Source organism: Euwallacea fornicatus, chromosome 2 (genome assembly GCF_040115645.1).
Source record: "Euwallacea fornicatus isolate EFF26 chromosome 2, ASM4011564v1, whole genome shotgun sequence".
Lineage (NCBI taxonomy): Eukaryota > Metazoa > Arthropoda > Insecta > Coleoptera > Curculionidae > Euwallacea > Euwallacea fornicatus.
Window position 1 is genome coordinate 6861611 of NC_089542.1, and position 20823 is coordinate 6882433.

Genomic DNA, 20823 nt, shown 5'->3' on the forward strand with positions numbered 1-20823 from the left:
ATAAGCTTAACCATAAAAAGCATCATTAGACCGAAATTTCAGGTGTCTTGGTGTATATACTACTTCTCAGTGGTAATTATTGTTTACTTATGATATGCATTGTTTGCTAAACAATTTGCCCTTGACTGGCTTGATCAATCGATATAAAAAATAATGCCCATCGACAGTTTACAGTCGAGTACGGAAATCACGTTTCTATTTATGGTTATAGGAACCTAACGTTAACCGCCTTATAAGGCTAATCGAATGCGTCTAATAACGAATTAATCTGTTTATATTACGCCATAAGCGTCAGTGCAACATTCTAGGAACGTTATTTAGACGAACGATATGGTTTTGTTAACAGTCAACTGAGCAGCAGAAATGGTCAAAACTGGTCAAACAAACAAAAACACCTACAATGGTGATAAATCCTCCTTCAAATACTGGCTCACAGATCATGGCTCAATCCTTGCAAGACGATCAGATATTTAGCCTCAGAGCATAGCCGAGCAGGTATCCGGAGTTTTCCATAAATTAGCTGTGGTTAAGAAATATTTTCAGCAAGCCTGCTCTATTGCTGATGCTTTAACTCAAAACACCGCTCTGAAAAATGGCTCTGAAGCCTTAAAATGAAACTCGGGGTTTTGAAATCTTTGCCAGAAGCTGTTTGATGCCAGTTAATTTTTTTTTTATTGGTTCTAGTGCCAAAGTTTACATTAAAGCCTCGGTTCAACCACAAGTTGGTCATTGAATAATATGATGGCTGGATTGCTCTATTCAAAGGAATAAAAACTGTGACATTGGGCCCGTAACGTACATACATATATCGATCAGAATCGTGAAAGAAAACAGACTCATAAATGTGTTTTTTGAGATCGAAAAAAAATCTACCCGATCGTGGAGCATTTCCAACAAGCCAAGGACGAGAACCACACAAGCGATATTGAATTTCATTGTTTTCGTAAGCCATTTTGTGCATAAATGAGAGCAAATAACGAGCATAAAATGATACACTTGCTCAATGACAGACAGATAACTTGAACAATGACCGTTTAGACAATTTGTTGATTAAGTAAAAAACAGGTTAACTGCTATACCTTTTGCAAAAAGGAGTTACAGTATAAAATAGAGAATGCAACATTTAAGGTGCAACGTCGAAATACATACCTCAAACACTAAGCGTCCTGTAAAGGAAAGTTTAGCATCAAGCTTCAGGCACTCTGAAGGAGGAATGTATTGGGACTAAAGTTGATTTCCCTTCACTCCCCGTGTGAGCGGGACGCTGGTTAACTTCTTAATTTCAAATGGCATATCGAATTTTTTTACATATTCGGATAATTTGACTAAAAATAAGAAGAATTTACCCGAAATATTTTTTTTGATTCATACTAAAAAACACTGCAAGTAACGAAATTCAATTTTTCTTTCACTTATTGTTTACCCGAAGGTTTGATGATATATGTTTTACAATTAATAACAATAAACAAACGTAAATTTTTGTATAGTTTTTATTTAAAGTACGCGCTTAACCTGACATTCCTGAGCTTCAATGCACTTATTTATCCGTGTTTCAAAGGACTCTTCACATCTACAGAGTGCGTCTTCTGGAAAATGGGCACAAGCGTTAATAATTCGCAGAACGACATCCCCACGTGTCGTTGGTATTTCTTTGTAAACCTGATCGTTGAGATATCTCCACGAAAAGAGATCCGACGAAGTAAGTTCTGGAGATCTGGCAGGACAATTCACCGGACCAGATCTGCCGATCCATCCACCGTTAAAATTACGATTAAGAACGTTTCGCGTTTAAAAGTAGACTTTTTATTTGTTCATGTTATTGTTAATTTGTCAAATTTTATTACCATAGAGCTTTTTTTGGCCCTCTAGAATTTTTTTTTAAATGTGGAAGCCGCCATTTAAGAGATATGAATTGCATTTCGCTAATTACAGTGTTTTCTAACATGAATCGAAAAAATGTTTCGGACTTATATTTTTTTTATTTAGCCATATTATCCTAATATGTAAAAAAATAGGCTTGTCATTTGCAATAAAAAAGTTAGTCCCCGCCCACACAGGGGATGAAGGGGAGTCGACTTTAGCATCAAAACAGTTCCTCCTCGGAGTGATTAAAGCTTGATACTAAACGTTTCTCTATGAGATACCTAGTATTCGAAATATTCCGAATTACAGGTTAAATGGTACACACTGTATATTATTGTCTTTACTTTTTCCTAGAAATGCTCAATACAATCAAATATCGTCATTGCAAATTTATAATAGAGACATGCGGCGTCAACAATTTTAAATTTTATGAAAAAGTAGTTTTTGAATATAAAAAAAGTGGAAAAATTCGCGGAACAACACTGAATTTTCATTACGTGTGGTTCTTCGATTTCTCCAATTACTTCAATTTTCCTTCAAAATGCACTATGTAATGGCTCGAAAACACAGACGACGTGACTGGAAGTTTATAGTGAGGATTAACAATTTTTGTTTAGTAATCTAAACTGTAGCCGGAAGAAACTTTAATATTTTCATTCGTGTCTAAATTAAAACAAAAAAACGCAGAAAATTCATCTAGGCGTTCAGTCAGTATGTGATTTACCGTTTGACTAAAGCAGGAACTAACAATAAAAAAATTACATTTCAATTGGCTAATTGAATTTTTAATTCAATTAAATCTAATAAAGGCAATTAGACGTTGTTGAACTAAATCCCCGAGATGACAAAATAATTACTAAAAATTGCCTTCAGAGTTGAAATGTTTTAATTAAGTGGGATTAGCTTAATCCCCTGGGAGTTCAATTTACATTTCATTCTATTGCGAGGAAGGAGTGGATGAGTCCAAGAAGAGAGAATGTGCCGGACAGCTGCTCTGTTGTTTACTAATTAAGATAATGTCAATTAAAAGCCACGAGGGCCAGAAAAATTGGCTTCCAATGGGAAGACAAAAGCAATTTAAGTTTCTGAAACCATCAGAAGTATTAATTTCGTTTTGAGGTGGAAAAAAGTGACACAACCGAGAGAAATTTAAAAATAACGAGATCTGTGTGTTAGCATAATCACATCTTCCACTTCGGGACTGCTTATCCCATTATGAATCAGCCTCATTTCTTGGAAATTACGAAACTTCTTGGCTAGATGGGTTTCTTATAATTTGCTTTTGAAATTTACGAAAATAATATAAAGGAGGAGCTCGTAATACACGAATGTTTGCATGGCATATTCATTAACTTAGATTAATCTATTCTTGTCCAATACGTCACTATTGGCAGTTAATCTAAATAAGTCATCAGAGCTTGAACAAGAAGGTTAAAAGCAAACAAGACATTCTCGGTCTATTAGCAACAATTAGAGGTTAAGTTAGGTCAAACAGCCTCTTTTGTGCCACATTTACTGATTATATCAGATCGCGTTGCAGCAAAGCCACCTCACAATTTCCGTCTTGGTTGCTCGTATTCATTATTCATCGCAAAGCCAATAATAATAATTTGAAGTGTGAATAATTGAATTAACGATGGAGCAAACACATTATATGCAGCCCAACTTTCGATATAAACTTTCGAAAACAACAGCACGTCCGCACTAAAACTGCGGAAGTTCTGAAAGTGGGTTTTGCATCGAAACGCGACCGTTTAGAGCTAAAACAATACTGAGAGGTACCGTAAACGAGTTTGTTAATTTAATTTGCAATAAATTCGTGTCGAGTATAAAATTCAAATTGCCTTAAACTCCAGCCGTTTGATGTGAATTTGCAGGCGCGACACTCTAATTGGCTGTCTACTAACTTTCAAACTTAATTTTCGGAATACTGGAAACACCACTATTGTTTTATTACATAAATGCTCCCCTGAGAAATATATTTTGCATTGCTAAGCATCAAAATGAATTGCCGCTTCCGGTCACTTCTATACCTAAATTTCCCGTCCCAATAACACGACAAAACGATATCCCTCCCCTGGGTTTCCTCGGCCGATAAAGGAACTGACCAGCAGGTCCATTTTTCAATCGTTCCTCTTCTCATTGCGAAATTTGTAGTTTTTCTTCTTAAATTTAACTCCAAACTTGCAGTCAAAACATCGGTAAAAAGTGAAATTAACGCGTCAAAGACCGAACGTGGAGTAAGTAGAGCGACGCACAATAGATGGAGTAATGGAAACTGTTCGGCAATTAATACGTACATTAATGAGCGATTAATGATCACAGCAATTAAAAACTGGACGAATTCAATTAAGTTGAAACTATAGATTCGCAGATTTAATCTGAGATTCAAAGCTCAATTATTGGATCGATTCCATTCGTAAATTCGATTTTTTTGTTGTTGCTGGTTCTTACTTGAACTTTGTGTTACCTACGCCTTTGTTTTCACCCGCTTCGCAGGCACGTTTCTACAATTATAGAAAGCTTTCACAGCCTTCAATATAAACAAGTTGGGTTCCGGAGAGCATCCCCAAATTTCCACAATTTAGAGGTATAGTACACATTCTAATCATGTTACACACATTCCGTATCGAACGTCACTGACTTTGTTGAAACCGATTCAATAAGCTTGAAATTATGATATTTCATTATTTCTGAAACCTAGTGGCGAACATGCATGGTTTCTTAGAGCTCACAAATTTTCCAAGTTTAATAAATCGAAGTCGAGTTTTATCCCTAGAAAATTTAGTAGGTGGTTATTTCACTATTGGTTACCACCCTAAATGAATAAAAACGCTGGGGAGTCCTTAAAAAGTCGTAAAATTCAGGTACCTGCTTTGTGAGCTTTAAAGCATTTTTATATATGTTTTGTCTTGGTTCATAACTAAAGACTTCAATGTGAAGTCAAACACTAGTGGAAAATTCTAAATTCTCAAATTTCGATTAGATACAAAAATTAGGCTCGTGGAGCTTTCTTAAAAAGGCGTTTGGCCGCGCTACTGGAGACTTCAATTTGAAGCCTACTGAAAGTTGTTCACAATGAGATATCTAACTCAGAATTTAAAGGTCTCGGTAATATGAGCTACAACGATATTGAAGATGCTTCCCAGATGTTTTGGGACTTTACTGGACGCTACCCTTTCATACCTAAAAACGTACTGAACATTCAAAGTGGTGAAATTTTACTTCGTGGTTCGAATCTAAATTCAAGGACGGTTAAAAAAATAGGAAAAACATTGTTCAAAATTGCCTAATGACCGTACAAGACTAAGATCTAGTCAAGGTAGATGTCGGGATCGGCAAGGAAACCATATTTGGGTAAAGCTCACGACTGGCTCGAACTGAACGTTGTAATATATAGATACGTATTCACTACGCGAGCGAACATCGAACGCCGAACAACAAATTTTAATTCGTTCAATGTGTACAATTAGGTGAACGCAAATCGAATAAGAATTTGATGAGCATCGTTGATCGAAGAGCGAACTTAAAAAATAATTCATTTCTGGTTTGCATTAAAAAAAAAATGAACAGTAAATTGTGGCTGAACGAATTTCAAACGATCTTCGTTATTCAGAGTTCGTCCGTTAGGTGAATAAGGACCTTAATCTAGTCAGTGCCGATAAGCGAACGCAAACGAGAAACTAATGATTGATACATTACAAGTCAGTCATTATACATGTCGGAATTAGCGCTTAGTCGATTTAGCTACTCCTAAGTCTGCCATTTCAGAACAGATTAGCTGTCTTAAAAAGTGTGGAGCACTGTTGAGTTAAACATTCTAAATGAGCATTCGTGGCGCCAAGGATTCGCGAACATTGTACCGCAATGCTCGCCTTGAGCCATGTCGAGGATCTGTTTAAGTCCCGGTATTAAAATATTATTTTTCAACTTCTTATGTACACAGCAAGCCAATTCAAGGAGAAAAATGCCAATCAATATTTCACACTCGGTAGTCTGTGGACCACAAACAATGGCCTACAAGTCTCTCGTATGCCTAATTTAAACAAATAGCGAATTGTTCTCTCTTGCAGTACAAATAGAGAGACAGCTATTTGTCTTTATGTTTATTGTTGAGTAGAACAATTACCCTAGAAACAAATACCATAACCCAGATGGGTGTCAATGAATCCAAAGCAATCGCGTGTCAGTACCGAAACGTCGAGCTGATTGCTAAGGGGATATGTAGTGCACTGCAGTCAGCAAAAGCCGATCTGAGTCTGAGGGACTTAACAAGATCATCAAACTTTTACCTGCTATCCAGATACAAGATCAAAAAATAAAAAATGTTTCCCTTCGATTTTTAACGAATTTGTTCGGGACTTTTGATCCTCTATGCATATGGAGTCTCAAGGACTTATCGTCCGCGGAAGGATTGGTTATGTCACTGTTCAACAGAACAATATTAATTATAGAGCATAATTAATCTTAAAACCACACCCATCGTTGCAAGTTTTTTCACATTCATTAACACCTCATTTTCGTCCATTCCGATCCTAATTCTATATTATTAAAAATCTCTCTGAAAAGTATCATCAATTGGACTTCTCCACAAAATTTTGGCATAATCGGCAAATAGGGTAGAGTTTGCAATTGAATCAAACATATGGCAAGAACTCCAGAGCCGAACTTTGGGGCACCTGAACTATCTGCAATATACCACATGCGCAGTTTAGGAACTTCACCCTTCGATTTTTATATCTCAAATACGATCGGAATCACCGAAGACTGATATATCTGAAACCGTTTTGCTGCAAATTGTCAATACAGTAAAGCATCTTAGAGAAGAAAACATAACATTGCCCGTGGCCCTGTAAGAGCAAAAGCCAAATTATGCTTAACTTAACACCCCATACTTTGTCAAGAAATCCTTAATTCGCCCGTTAAAAAAATTATCAGTAATTTTTTAAAGCATTTTTAAGCCGTCAGGCACTCAAACGAATTGCCCAGAGCCAATAAAAGATTCGTATTAATTGATAAACCATAAGAAACAACGCTAAAAAAATCAAAAGTAAGTTAATTTTTCAAAATTCGTAAGTCAGTAAATCGGCAACAAATTTGTGTGAAATTCATAGTGCTGTAGAGTATTTAAATTAAAACTAAATTAAAAAATATATTTGCAAAGTACAAGAATCGTTTATTTCTTGCTTAATGCTTTTTGGCTGTTTAATTTCATTTCAATACCTGCAATTAGCCAACTTTGGGAAACAGATTTTTTTGCTTGTAGACTTTTGAAAGAAATTCGAAACAATTTTTGTATGAAAATGACATTCATTTTAGGGCAAATGTACACTTTGTTCACCTGTATTATTGTATTACTTCAGAACTCTGGCTAAAGAAAACCCATAAAACTCCCATAAATGTGAAACTAAATTTAAAGACACTTTCCTGATACTTTCTAATTAATTCCAGTCATGTATTTAACATTAAGGTCCAATTCAAATACTTAAAGACATAATGACATTAAGCGAATATCTTATCAGAGTAGTAAAGCTACGAACATAACAAATACTCCATATTAATCCCTACCTTAACAGTCAAGTTAACAGTCCTGAACCTGTATCCACCTACTGCAAACCATATTAGTATTTGTTCTCAAGTCAAGTTGCAAGAAGTATTTGCTCATATAAGCTTTACTATAAATATTGGCATTAATTCGAGCATAAATTAATGCAAATTAGAAGTACAAAGCATTTGTAATAAATTAGTTATTAGAATACAAGGAAGAATACAATAAGGATTTTTTATTTCCAGAAATGTGCCAAACTTGTATTTATTAGTCATTATTAGTCATCGCGCATAATTTCAAGTTTTCAAAGCTTTTTTATAGACGTGAAAAAAAGAACTCTGGTATAGATCGGATTTGAGGAAAATAACAGGAATGTACTAGGCCCAAATTGGGGGTTGATTGAAAAATAGAGATAAGAAGGTTTTTCCTACGAGTTCATGTTGATTAAAGATTAGAAAAATTAAATTTGCCCATGCACCTGTTCCCCTCAACCTTTTTTTGACCGATTTCTTTAAAAACTTTGACTAATCCGAATCTTAATTAGAGCCAAATTAACCTCAAATAGAGGACAAAGGTAAATTTTTTTATGGTTACATCCAGTAAATTCTATAGTTCCCAAATCCGTTCCTTCATAGAACAACAAAAAGGTCCCAGAACCAACACATTTCTGCATTTTTCATTAAAATTCGTCACGAATTGGGAAGCAGAAACTTGACAATTCAATGCTCTTCAACTGACAATGGACAATTTTCTACTCAAATATTAATTATCATTAGAAAGAGACCGGAATCTTCAGCCATTAATAATTATCCTAGACTACATGGTAATTTAACTTTATCGGTGGGAAGTGGACCAGACCACATAGACCAACTTAAACCGCATCAATCATGCCATGGAAATTCTAATTTCAAGCCTAACAATCGGGTCGAATTACCGAGCAATGAACTTAAAAAAAATGGATTGTTTGAATAGTGAAAAGTTTTTTGTTTTATTCGGATTTTAATTAAATTAGCTGCACAAAATAGGCCAAGAGCCGAAAGATCAGAGTTCTGGCAACTTTAGCTAGAAGATGGTTCAATGCAAGCCGAGAATCGGACCAATGTTTCCCCCATTTAGATCAGCTTTTCTTAAGAAAATTACCTAAAGTTGAGTAAATTTAAGGAGAAACATATCAAACTTTTGATAACTTTGCTACCAAAATAGTTTCTACCGATTAGATAAAATCGGAGCAAAGCGGAGGCTAATTGCCATGGAAATTATCCGCTCGGTAAAGTTAGCAGAGCTCTGACGGTTTCAACCTCGAAGCAGGCACTCAAACCTAAAGCCTACCGAGTTCTTCCCAAAAACACTAACCATCAAAATTCGATAATCCAACAGAAAAATCCAAAATAAAAATCACAAAATCCACGCACACAAATAATCGAAATTTTCAAAAAAAATCCCAAGGAAAAGCACACACGACAGCGATGTTGTTGTTGATCCTGCGAGTCGGAAAAGCACGTTAAGCTCGAGTCCTCCGGCAGGACGACACAACCTCTACGTCCAAACGTTAACGCAAACTAAAGCTAAAGCCACACGAAAGCGTAAAGAAGTTCACGATCCGTGCGGTTGCGCTGATAGGGATGGATTAACGTTTCATCCGGTATTTGGTATGTTCCACCTTGTTTTTCAGATTTTTTTGGCATTTTGATTTTTTATCGAAAGAAGTTGCATGGCGTTCTTGCAAAAAGTTAAAATCACCGAATTTAACTGCAAACACGATTTCACACGGGGATATAAATCAGGGCCGTAGAGAGGATTATTATTCCAACGGAAAAATCGTTTCTAACCAGGTTTTTCTGCGGTGGGAAAAAAATTACGGCCCTGAGTGCGTCCTAGATAAGGATGTATAGGGTGTTCGGATTTGGAGTGTTTCAACAGGGAAATCCCATTTCCTGGTTAGATAGAGAAAAACTAGCATACATACTAAAAACTCGATTTATGAGAAAATATTAATGGTGAAAATCGTATTTCTATATTTTTACTGTCCAAGACGTTAGAGGGTGTTTTTCAAATTTTGGCCATTTTCAAAATTCCTCATAACTTTTTTGTTTAGGACAATATTGAAGTAAAACAAAAACATTCCTGAGGCACTTTTTCGATGTGATTCCAGTGGGGTGCTTAGTTTTTTATTAAATCTTACCACTTTGTCAAAAATCGACATAACTTTTTTATTTTAAAGGCAAATCTCAATCGGCTATGATTTCAAAAAAATACCCGTTAAAACCTTTTTCAACTATGTTAGTATGTCTATCATTATTTTCAAAAATAATTAAAGCGTTAGACTTTTTACGTTTATTATCAAGTTGATTTTGGCATCAGCTGTCCAAGTAACGTTATTTAATTTCTGCGTCAAAGTTTTTAATGTTTAGTGTTGATTTGGTGCCGATTTTTTAAGTGAAAATGATAGATATCTATGAAAAATATGACATGATAAAGTGATTCATATTGTCAGACTAAACATCACAAGGAACCTATGAGTTATACTTCCATACCTATTCCGAGTGAAATCAACCAAATTGAAGAGTGTTTGAGCAATTGAAAAATAATTTACAGAATTGTGGAAGCGTCAAAAGGTGTAGACCAGAATACTACAATTTCAATGAAGACCACGAAATTAAAAAATTTAATGTAATTGGAGAAATTTTAGAAGATCCAACATATCGCTTATTTTTGGAAATAACTATCGATATAGATCGACTATAATCGAGCTCTTGACATGTATTCTAGTTTTTCCTTATCTAGGTGGGAAATGGGACTTTCTTGACAAAATACTCCAAATCCGAACCCCCTGTACATTGGGGTCTCGTAAATGGATACAGACGTGGTTAAATGACAGAAAAGTTGCGCATTCAAGAAGGAGAAACGGAAGGTTAGTTTTACGATATTAATACAAAATTATATTTGGTTTTTCTCTAAATTATTACTAGTGATAACTGATGAAAACTAACACCACTTTTCCATTGTTGCTCTTCAGAAGCTTCAACATGACACATTTTGATGTTATTCTTTCAAACAACATTATATTACTATTTCATTAAGGCATCATAATCAGTAAATTACTCAATGCTTTAATTTATTATTATTATTATTATTATTATTATTATCATACGTAGAAATATAAACACAGTCATGATAATAATATAACATACAAGATAATTAAAATTTGCTGGTCACCATTAGGATTTCGAAAAACATAAAAAATACGAAGTCGCTTAAATTGAGGCAATGTTACGCAGTTTCGAGCTTTGTTAAATGTCGTTTTAAAATTTGGAAAATACCGATTACTTCCGAAGATATTTAACAAAAAACCGCGATTTCTACAAATGGTTTTGATTTGTTTTTTAGTTATTTGAAAATATTTTTTTAAATGAATTTCACCTCGTTGAGGCGATTTTACTCGTTTATAAGATGGCATCGGTAGATTTTTATACAAAGTTTCGAAATTTGGAAATCTTCATCAATGCCGTTATTTAATATGGAACTGATTTTTTTAATTGCATTTTTAAAAAGCCGTTGATTTTTTAAATTATATGATGTGTCACACTTCTGGTGAACACAAACGTAATAGTACAAAATACATTTTTAATCATTAAAATAACGAAACACTATGCAGACAACTGTTAACATGGAAACAAAAAACTCAGTTCCACAAGACGCCGGTTTTGAGATGTTAAAGTTTGTTGGATAGTTTTGTAATACTTACAAAACTATTGACAACTTCCTGATTTTGAAAAAACATATTATAGATTACCTAAGTGAAGAATATCGTGACATGTTGCGACTTGATTTCATATGCTACAGAAATTCAGTGCATACTAGTGAAGTATATCTTGAAGAATATCCTGAAAGGCGGCAGCTGCATTATTCATATTTTTACCGATTGCAACGAAATGTTGTAGAATATGATGCATTTAGTTTGTTGTTTCCATGGTAACGCTTAGGTCTGAGTTTCATTATTTTATTTATTAAGACTTTATTTAACTCTGTTACTTTCGATTTTACTACAAGCGTGAGACATCCATTAATTCAGAAAATCGAATAATTTCAGAAAATGCAATAAAAAATTCAGGTCCGTATCTTGAAAAATGAAATTGGTGGTAATTCCCAAATTTCGAAACGTTATATATAAAATCTAATTTCGCCTTTTTATAAAATAGCAAAAGTGCCCATAAGGAAGTGAAATTAATTTCTTTTCTTCATGTGTTTTTAGTTCCCTTCAAATAATTAAAAAAAAACCATCTATGGAAATTTCGTTTGTTTTCGATTATGTTTGGAAGTAATCGAAATTTTCCAAATTTACAAACGACATTTAACAAACCTCCAAAAAAGGTGCAACTTTGCCCCAATTTAGGCGACCTCGTATCTAGTATAGTTTTCGAGATCTTAATGATGAGCAGCAACATAGAATTATATTGTATATCGAATATATCATATTGTTACTATAATATAATAATATTAGACATAATATTTAGAAAACTTTTAAAGTCTTAACAGATTATTTAATTTTCAATTGTTCGTTCAATATTTTCCAGTAACACGATGGCTAATTTTAATCACAATCATAATAAAAATTTAGTTATAATTATGTAGTTAATGTAGCAGCGAAAGAACACAGCTAAACCGTAAAGCTTTTGGACGTTTAAAAAATCTGAAAAAATACAGGGTATTTAAAAAATTGGTAACAAGCCACAGTAAATGCTGTAACGGGTGAGAGGAGTGTGTAATGCTATCGTTTACTGAATATCCCGAATTATCGCTTCATGAAATTGAACATATGTACTACAAGTATCCTAAAATCAATAGTGGGGTCTGTTTTACGCAGATACCCTCCCTTTAAATTTAGAATTCGATAAGAACTTCAACCCCGTGATGACGAAAAATGAAAAATATTTTGCGCATGCACATCTGAAAATTTGCAGATGATCAACATTTTCCGTATAAAATTATCTGGCGGAATAAAAATCAAATGACAATTAATTGAGTTTTCAGTAAAAGAAATACGCGTTAGTTATCCAGGAGAACCTCCGTGTACATAGCATTGCATAGCAAAATCGCTTTGAATCTATAATGTGAGTTGGATCATTGTGTCAGCGAATAATTATTCCTTTCATTATTTAATTTACGATTTAATTGATTTTTTTTAATGGAAATACAACTATGACTTGTGGTCCAAATGTCAAGAGAGAAAGCCATTTGATAAATATTTCTTGGGAAATGTTGCGTTTTCTTTAATGTAAAGACGAATTCCCAAAAATTCCCTTAGAGTAATTCCCTTCCAGAACCCATCACTCTAGGGTACAAGTGGCATATCGAGGTGTTAAATAATAAAGGCGAATATAGCTCGGATAATGCAATATTCTCCAGAACATCCAGACGGTTGGCACAATGCACTTCCAACTTTTGACAGGCGGAACTGGTGTCTCGCATGTTATACAATATGAACTCTGCAACAACATCAACGAAACAAACGTGATGGAAACGAGCCGGGATTATTTATATTAAATTGGGATTCGGGTCGGGAAATAATGCTGTTGATGCTGGACGTGACAGACATCTCGTTTTCCGTTACAAAACCCCATTTAATCGTCTATGATGGAATGAAGATGATTTTTACTAATTTTATGGTCAAAAGAGACACCATTCAGAACTTAAAAAAAAAAAAAATTATCTCGTCATAAGTCCTCAGGATAAGTCACTTTTTCCGTAACTGGTGATTTACGGAGGGTGAACAACACTTACTTATTAAAACCGGGAAGATTCACAATTTTTCCTTTATATAACATTGAACTGAATTTCAACCAACGCTCCTCTTCCGAACCCTTAACAATAATGCCCCGAGTGTCACGCAGATTCATCTGAGATGATGGATATGCCGGGTTATCGCAAACGAGGCTTAATGCTATCACACATCCTTCTCGTATCAGGGCTTTTCATCTCTCAAAGGGGCCTAATTAAGACAAGCTGCTAATAGAAAAGACGTGAATAATGTATTACCGAGTTTTAAACGTCGTCAGCCGGGAGAAACGGTCTTCTTTTCGCGTGAAAAGACCACCGGGACATCGACTGTTGTAATAAATCTACTTATCATCGTTACTATCGACGATGATAATAGAGTCAATAGTTCAATGAAATTATTTCTTTTCAACCACTGAGGCAGAAAAAAGTATTAATTTACCGATAACAACGTTGTTTACAATAGGGCTGGGCCTTATCGCCTACTACATTGTTAACCCGAAGTAGTAAAACGATAATTTTGAACGGTTTCCAATTAATAAATGTTTGTTTTTTGGGCAATCTACTCTCATAACTCATAACTCATAAAATTATTGATTTATGTAATGGTACTTGAGAAAATAGTTCAGAAAATTATTTAGTTTGGTCAAATTCTTAATTCGTTTCACTGTGCTATTTTCACTGAAATGCATCGAGAGATGCAACTTCAAAAGATCTTTGGTCATAACTGTCTTTGTTGACTACGTAAGATTGAAAAAAGACAACAAACAAAATCCTGCTTATGTTATTGGTTGTAGCTAGATACAATCGGCCAGTGCTATTGTTGTCAAATAATATATTAAACAAAAGGGTGTGTTATTCTACTCGAGTTATTGTAGCATAGGGAATTTTCACAAAATATACATTTATATGGTATATACATGGAAATCTTAGTTACTTAAGGAGATAAAGGGTCGATTGAATATAGTTTAAGTTCAGGATAAGTGACACTACATAAAAGCAATTTTCTGGGTATTATATTATCAGATCAAAGATCGCACGTTTCTTTTTTTGGTAATCACCTCCATCAACTTCTTTTTTTTGTAATGTCAATTATGAACTTTTTATTGCGACTTTGGTGACCTATCACAGAATTAAATAAAATTTTGCTTTTATTAGTTTTTAGTTCTTTCGTACCTTAGATTTTAGTCTGATGTTGATTTCTAGAACGTTTAATGTGATGAGGACTTGGATTTGCAAATTTTCATATCCACTCTAAGTACTAACTATGCAGCTCAAATACGAGTGTAGTAATTGTGTACTTTTCCGAATGCAAATATCAACACATAAAATTATTTCAATCTTCTTCCCTTTTTTCTATTTTTACATTGAAATTGTGAATAAATGAATCTCGGAACTTGTCTACTAAAGAGTTCAATGGCATATCTCATCACTAAAGTAAATATTACCTCTTTTATAATTATTTTTAGGTAAATTTATATTGTATTATATTATATAATATTAGGTTAATTTTGAACATATTTTTTACTTTTCAAATTTTTACTTGATACACTACTGAATATTCAGAATTCAATTCAAGTAGGTGAGGGCATAATGGCATAAAATTTTTAGCATTGAAGGTTATTGTATACTATCTATATGAGATTCAAAACATTTTAAACATCAACGGTTACCTTACTTGCCTTTGTTCTTGTACGTTTTGCAGTGGTAACTTTCAGCTTTAATAGCTACAATTTATATATTTTAACCCTGAAGAGGATCAAAAATACGGTCGAAACGTCGGCTTTTTTGAGATAATAAAAAGGTATATTAATTATTGTCACCTGAGAACTAACCTTCCTATTTTACAGTGAATTTATTGGATTTATTAATCAAATTACTAATGGCTTAACTTATTTCTAAAATTTAGAGATTTTACTTCTCAAATTAATTGATAATATAAATCGATTCTTCAATGAGACCATGTTTTCCCTTTTGAATTATTGATGTCTGACAAACCATTAAATATTTACTAATACATTATACATATGTATATTTTATTTATAACACATCAAGGGTGGTAATTGATTTAAATTTCCAAATTTACAGTAGTTGTTAGGGCAAACTTTGTTTAAATCTACAAGGTGAGTTATTATATGTATTTGGACACCTCATGGTCAATGTATTAGAATCCGAGACAATATCTCTTAAATTACTAGAAAATACCCAATATCCCGCGTTTCTGTAAAGTGCCTCTCCCCCCTTCTGCGCAATTTTGAGCATTTTTATCATATAATATACTCACAACACTTCACCTCTACTTCACTGTTTCGAATATAGGATTCCAGATATTTACAAAAATTCAGAAAAAAACATCAAATTTACTTTACAGTGATGTACTACAAATTGTTATTTAGCATTAACATGACAACAAAAGAAGCTTTTTGGAAATTTAAAAAAGGCACAATATTTTTCATTATTCATGTTTGCATTAATGTATAACAGACTTGTATTTGATTCACAATGAAAATGGATTCTTAAATCCCACTAATATAAAATCATTGTTATTGCACATTAAAACATGAAGAAAAAAAATGACATAATTTAGGCATTTCGAAAGAAAAGTCTCATCTGGCTGTAAAATTCAAATATTAACTTATGATCCATTATTGCAGTGGAAATGTTATATTTTTTTCGAATATGTAAAAATATTTGGATTCTTATATTTCAAATAGTTAGGCCAGAAGTCGTTAATAATTGTCACATATATAAAGAAATTGGAAACCATGGAAATTCATTATAAGATGAAATGTGAAATTTCTTACTCTCAAAATTGCTAGACAATCGAAAAGAACCACTTTGCGGAAATTCTGACGTATCTTTTCGTAGTTTCTCATGTTTTTAACGTATTTTCCGTGACTCTTCCAATAAATGAAATCCCAAACAGAAACTCTTAAAACGAGCTTGTGTAAAGAAAAAGATTACTTCAGCATTACGTTTAATCGTCTTTTCCATAACTTGACTGTAAACCCTCCTAAGCCGCATTGGAAAAAAATGCACAACTTGAAGCAACATTTAACCTTTCCTCTGAGATCACGATCCAAATTCATCCATTACTCGTTTAACAATGGCCGACCAATGATGGACTTAATGATAACATTTAAACTCAAATTATTTTATTGTTGTTGCTCTCGTTACAATTTTTTAAAGCTCGCAGAACTGTTAATAGAATCGTGCACGTCCCGGAGCTGTGCTGTTCCAGTGTTAGATACTAAAAGTCGATAGGTTAGTCAATTATTTAAGGCTTTGAAGCAAAAGGCTTTATGCTAATAAAATTGAAAGACAAACTGAAAAATAGTGAGAAAGACTTTATTCGCATTTCGACGAGAGAAAGATCATTTTATTCAATAGAACAAGGCAATTTGCTCTCGGATCTGATAGCTCGAATGTGCCTTCAGCTATAAAATATATAAAAGTTACTATGGCTGAAACCGATTTCGTTTTAATGGGGTCGCGTTTCGTAACTTAATGATGTATTTTACGGCCATTTTGAATTATTATTAAGAGAATTATTCCACATTTATACCCAACAACAGCAGCATAATCCCTATACATAAAAAGGCCTTTTTATCGCCGAACTCCCAGGAAAGTTGAGACAATAGGATGACAAATAGCCCTTCTTTTAATTAGAAACATTCCATATAAAAATCCTCAAGCCATGAGCTCTTTATGGTGTCATATATTAGAGGGACGTCTGATGATTTATGTGAGGCGAACTCGAAAAAATTATGTTGTATTTTTACTATGGCCATATTTTATCTCCTTTTCCAGTCCCAAAGTTTCAGTAAAAAGCCAGGAGGACCACTGACGGATGGCTTTTTGCCTGTCACACAGGCCAGGACTGTAACAAATCGCCCTCCTTTATAAACGATCCTCAAATGGCCTTTTGTCTTTTTCAAGCTTTCCATTCGTTTGATGAAAGAAGTTTCCCATTAACGAGGGCTTTTAACAAACTATTCTTAAAACTACAATAAGCAAGGAGCACTGGAGCCGGCCCTGTTTTGTCTGGAGACTTGCTACATAAGAAGATAGGAGAAAGAAGCTTCAACCATGATTTAACAGCTCCCCTGAATTCATTATTAATGGCCCTGTTTTGGAATTTCAGGCTAATCATATCTTTGCTGGCGTGTGTTGCGCATTTCGGGATGACTTTTATATCTGAGGATAAATCGTCAGTTTATCCTAGTTTTTTAAGTGGATCGATCCAGGAAGTTCCACGGCAAGCTGATGGAAGGAAGTTGAGGGTTGAAATGGATGTCACTGCTGCACTAGGAGTTCACTTAAGAGATTCCAGGTGCGATATCTGATGTGAATCGTTTGGAGGATAAATATAAAGAAAAACTGCCGGGGTGAAACCAGGTCAAGCGTCAGCCCTAAGGGGTTGCGAAAGTTTCGAGTGGAACTCTTGACGATATTACGCACTCCAGGAACTGTCGACGTTTCGAGATCTCGCATTGAGATTAGGTGTCAATAAAAAAAACGTTACAAGGGCACAGTGGTTGGGAAAAATTCTGTGGATTTTACGTAACAATTCTGGTATGGTTAAAACATCTTTTACGACTTTTTAGAATGGTTAGGGCTGAAATCGAGTGGATCCTCATGCGATAATACGACGATCCCAATCTGGGCGTGTATCAATTTTCCATCGAAGGGCCAAAAAGCAGCAAGCAGCAAAAAGCGTATTCTAAATTTACCGCCTGTTTGCCTTAGCAAAATATCCCTAATCAGACAAAATATCCAATTCACTAAACAATTTATTTGAGAACTCGAATCGATACCTTATTGATACTTTCAGTCAGTCTTCAGTTTCATTGAAAGCAGGTGTTACAATTCTTTCATAAAAGTTTTACTTTAGTTCAAAATCGAACACAAACAATTCAGCTCCGGTTAGTTCAGGTTAATTCAGGTTCCCGAAGAGATTTCTTTTCCATTATGCTGGAACTTAAATAATTTCGAACTCCTATTAACCATTTTTTGTAGACTGATAAAACGTAAATAACGGTTTATTATGGTCACACAATTACCCAGCATTGTATGATACAACTGCAAATTTCTTAACGAATGTATTATTGGAAATGGTAATTATTGTAATTTCTTCCTCGTTAACGCAAACAGCGTAATTCAATGTTGCTAGGGGTATTGACAATTCCTCTCTGCTATACTTTCTATCACAACCATTAAAATGGCCGGAAAATAGATTTATTTGCAAATGTTAATTTTGTAATTTTTACATCCTTGCCAAACTTGATTATTTTGATGCTTCTGGAAGCTGAATAAAAATCGAACATTATTCATACATTTTAAATTTTAATTTTGTTAGAGAGGGGTCGGCGATGAAGCACCGACCGAAGGCACTTACGCACCTGCACAAAGTGATTCTAGAGGAATTCAGTCTAAAAATGTGTAAGTTTTATCGTCATTTATTCCACGTGTTGAGTTTAACTCACGTTTCAAAACCAAAATTTTACGTTGCCGAAAAATAATTATTTTTGGAAATAGTCGCAAGTCATAAGCGCTTTATTTCGACGGGAAAATGGATAAAAATTCAAAAGCCAACACTTCGACTTTTCATGAGACAAGACGTGTCAAGGAGAATTTGCAGCGCTCTAGTTCAAGGTTCAAACATTTCCCTCCCAAAGTCTCTTCCGCAGGGTTATTTTAAAGGTTGATCGACTTGTGCTTTATCCCTTTTATATGGATTTTTCCAAGACGTTCAGTTCACGAAATAGTGCGGTTTCCCTAGCGATAAAACAACGATGGATCCTTACCTTTCATGACTTTCCGCACATCTTCTCTTGAAATATTCTAATAAGCGTTTTTTTACCATCACATTTCGACGGTTATATTCGCGAAACACGGCAGTGTCAGTCTGCTGATTGTACAGGGGCCATTCCACTTTCGCTTCTAGTGGGTCCAGCAAGTGGGTGTGTGCTCCGAGCCCTTTTGCGATTTTCTGCAGACATTTCCTTAAAGAAAAAAAAAACAAAAATTCAGCTTTACGAAGAAATTAGAAAGATCAACAAGTTGATTACAAAACTCGTATTTTAGCTACTGGAACGTAATTGGATCGTTGACGAGAGACTTTGATTAGCATAATGAAATGCGGTTAAATAAGCCATCTTAACCACTTAAACTTCCCGAGAGTAAATATTTAAGACTTCTATATTCTGGTCAAGGATTTTTCACGCAAACAAAACGTTGGCAGCATTTCAATTTGCATCAATTAAACATACTTGAATTCATAGTAAAAATTGCCTAAGACACGTTTTAACGTTTCGGCTTGGCGTGCTCTTCAATTCCTCTCTTCACCGGGTGGTTGTTCGCAGTCTCCTCCAATTCCGCCTGTTTCTTCTTGAAAGTAACGATTTGCTATTTCGCTTTCGAGATTTCCCGCTAATTTTGCTGATCTGCCCAATCGGCTCATGTTCCACTGCCTTAAAGACTGCAGAAACCGAAATCGGTGAAATTGCTTGAATTTGAGCACCGCACGTCCCAGCCTTGATCGTAAACATATTTCAAATGATTTCACAGCATATTCAAGCTCATGCTGTTCGTTCAAAACAATCCGTCAATAATTTCGTTTTCTGTAGTTCTTTCTTCTGTAATAATCAAGTGGAACCAGTGGAATGACCGCAAAGCAGATTTGCTTGCAAATTTCTATTTTGCAATTTTATCATTTAATTAATATTCATTGCGCCTGCTTCTGCCCAAAGGCTAAAAATTTCAAACTTAAATTGTAGAGTCAACACGCTTTGAAGTGTTCATAGGTAATCCGTTCATCACGCTTTCCGAGGATTTCCTTATGAGTAACTTGAATCAAAACGTGCGTTACACGGCGGTCTGAATTGACAACTACTTGATAGATTGCCCTGTTTAGATAATCCAGCCCCATTCACCCAAATGGAACACAAAACATTGACCGACCGGCTTTGGGTTTCACCCGAACACTGTATACACGGGGACATAAATAACTTACGTAGGAATTGACATCTGCCTAATACGGCAGGACTAATCCACGGTCCTGGTATATTTATTTAAACTGGGCCCAACCCTTTCGTGCGAGTGGGATCACGCCACTGTCTGGAAATTTACTATTTGAATATAATAGGACCAATAAAATCGAAGACAATGATAATTTGACAGATGACACGGCGACTTGTCTAGCTCTATTGGGTATTATGGTAATGGTTGCCGTGAGGCTTTTGATTTATATTTTATGGTATAAAAACAGTGGATATTAACTACAGTTAGGCAACGCGCAATTACGTGAATAGGAATGTTAATAAATAAATTTTTAATGGACGCATGTGTTTAATGAAAAAAGTTAATAATTGTTCCATTGAACTTTCACAAATAGGAGCTTACCTCACCACCGCCTCATAAATGGCAATTTAGCAGTGGCAGGAGATAAATATTTTACATCTCACGTTCAACACAGATTAATAGAACCGGGTTCTTTAGCCAGTTTTTCAGTGGCATTAAATTGGATTATTAGATGATAATCTAGATCGCCATATTTCAGGGATATATACTTATACGAGACACGGGGCTTTTTGGTCCTAATTTGCATCCGACATTGAATTATGCATGGGTTAGAA

The 20823-nt window shown here is 34.6% G+C and overlaps 1 protein-coding gene across 4 annotated transcripts in view; it reads right to left on the bottom strand.

Annotated features, from left to right (window-relative positions):
- LOC136348342 (netrin receptor UNC5B-like) overlaps positions 1–20823 on the bottom strand; it is a 256866-nt gene that overhangs the window by 226792 nt on the left and 9251 nt on the right. For 2 of the 4 annotated variants that reach the window (XM_066299130.1, XM_066299081.1), the window contains exon 1: positions 8765–8983. The gene's annotated coding sequence lies outside the window, so the exon portion shown is untranslated. Of the gene's footprint in view, positions 1–8740; positions 8984–18993; positions 19192–20823 lie in introns of those variants that run through there. The other 2 variants (XM_066299091.1, XM_066299100.1) reach the window with 2 other exon arrangements.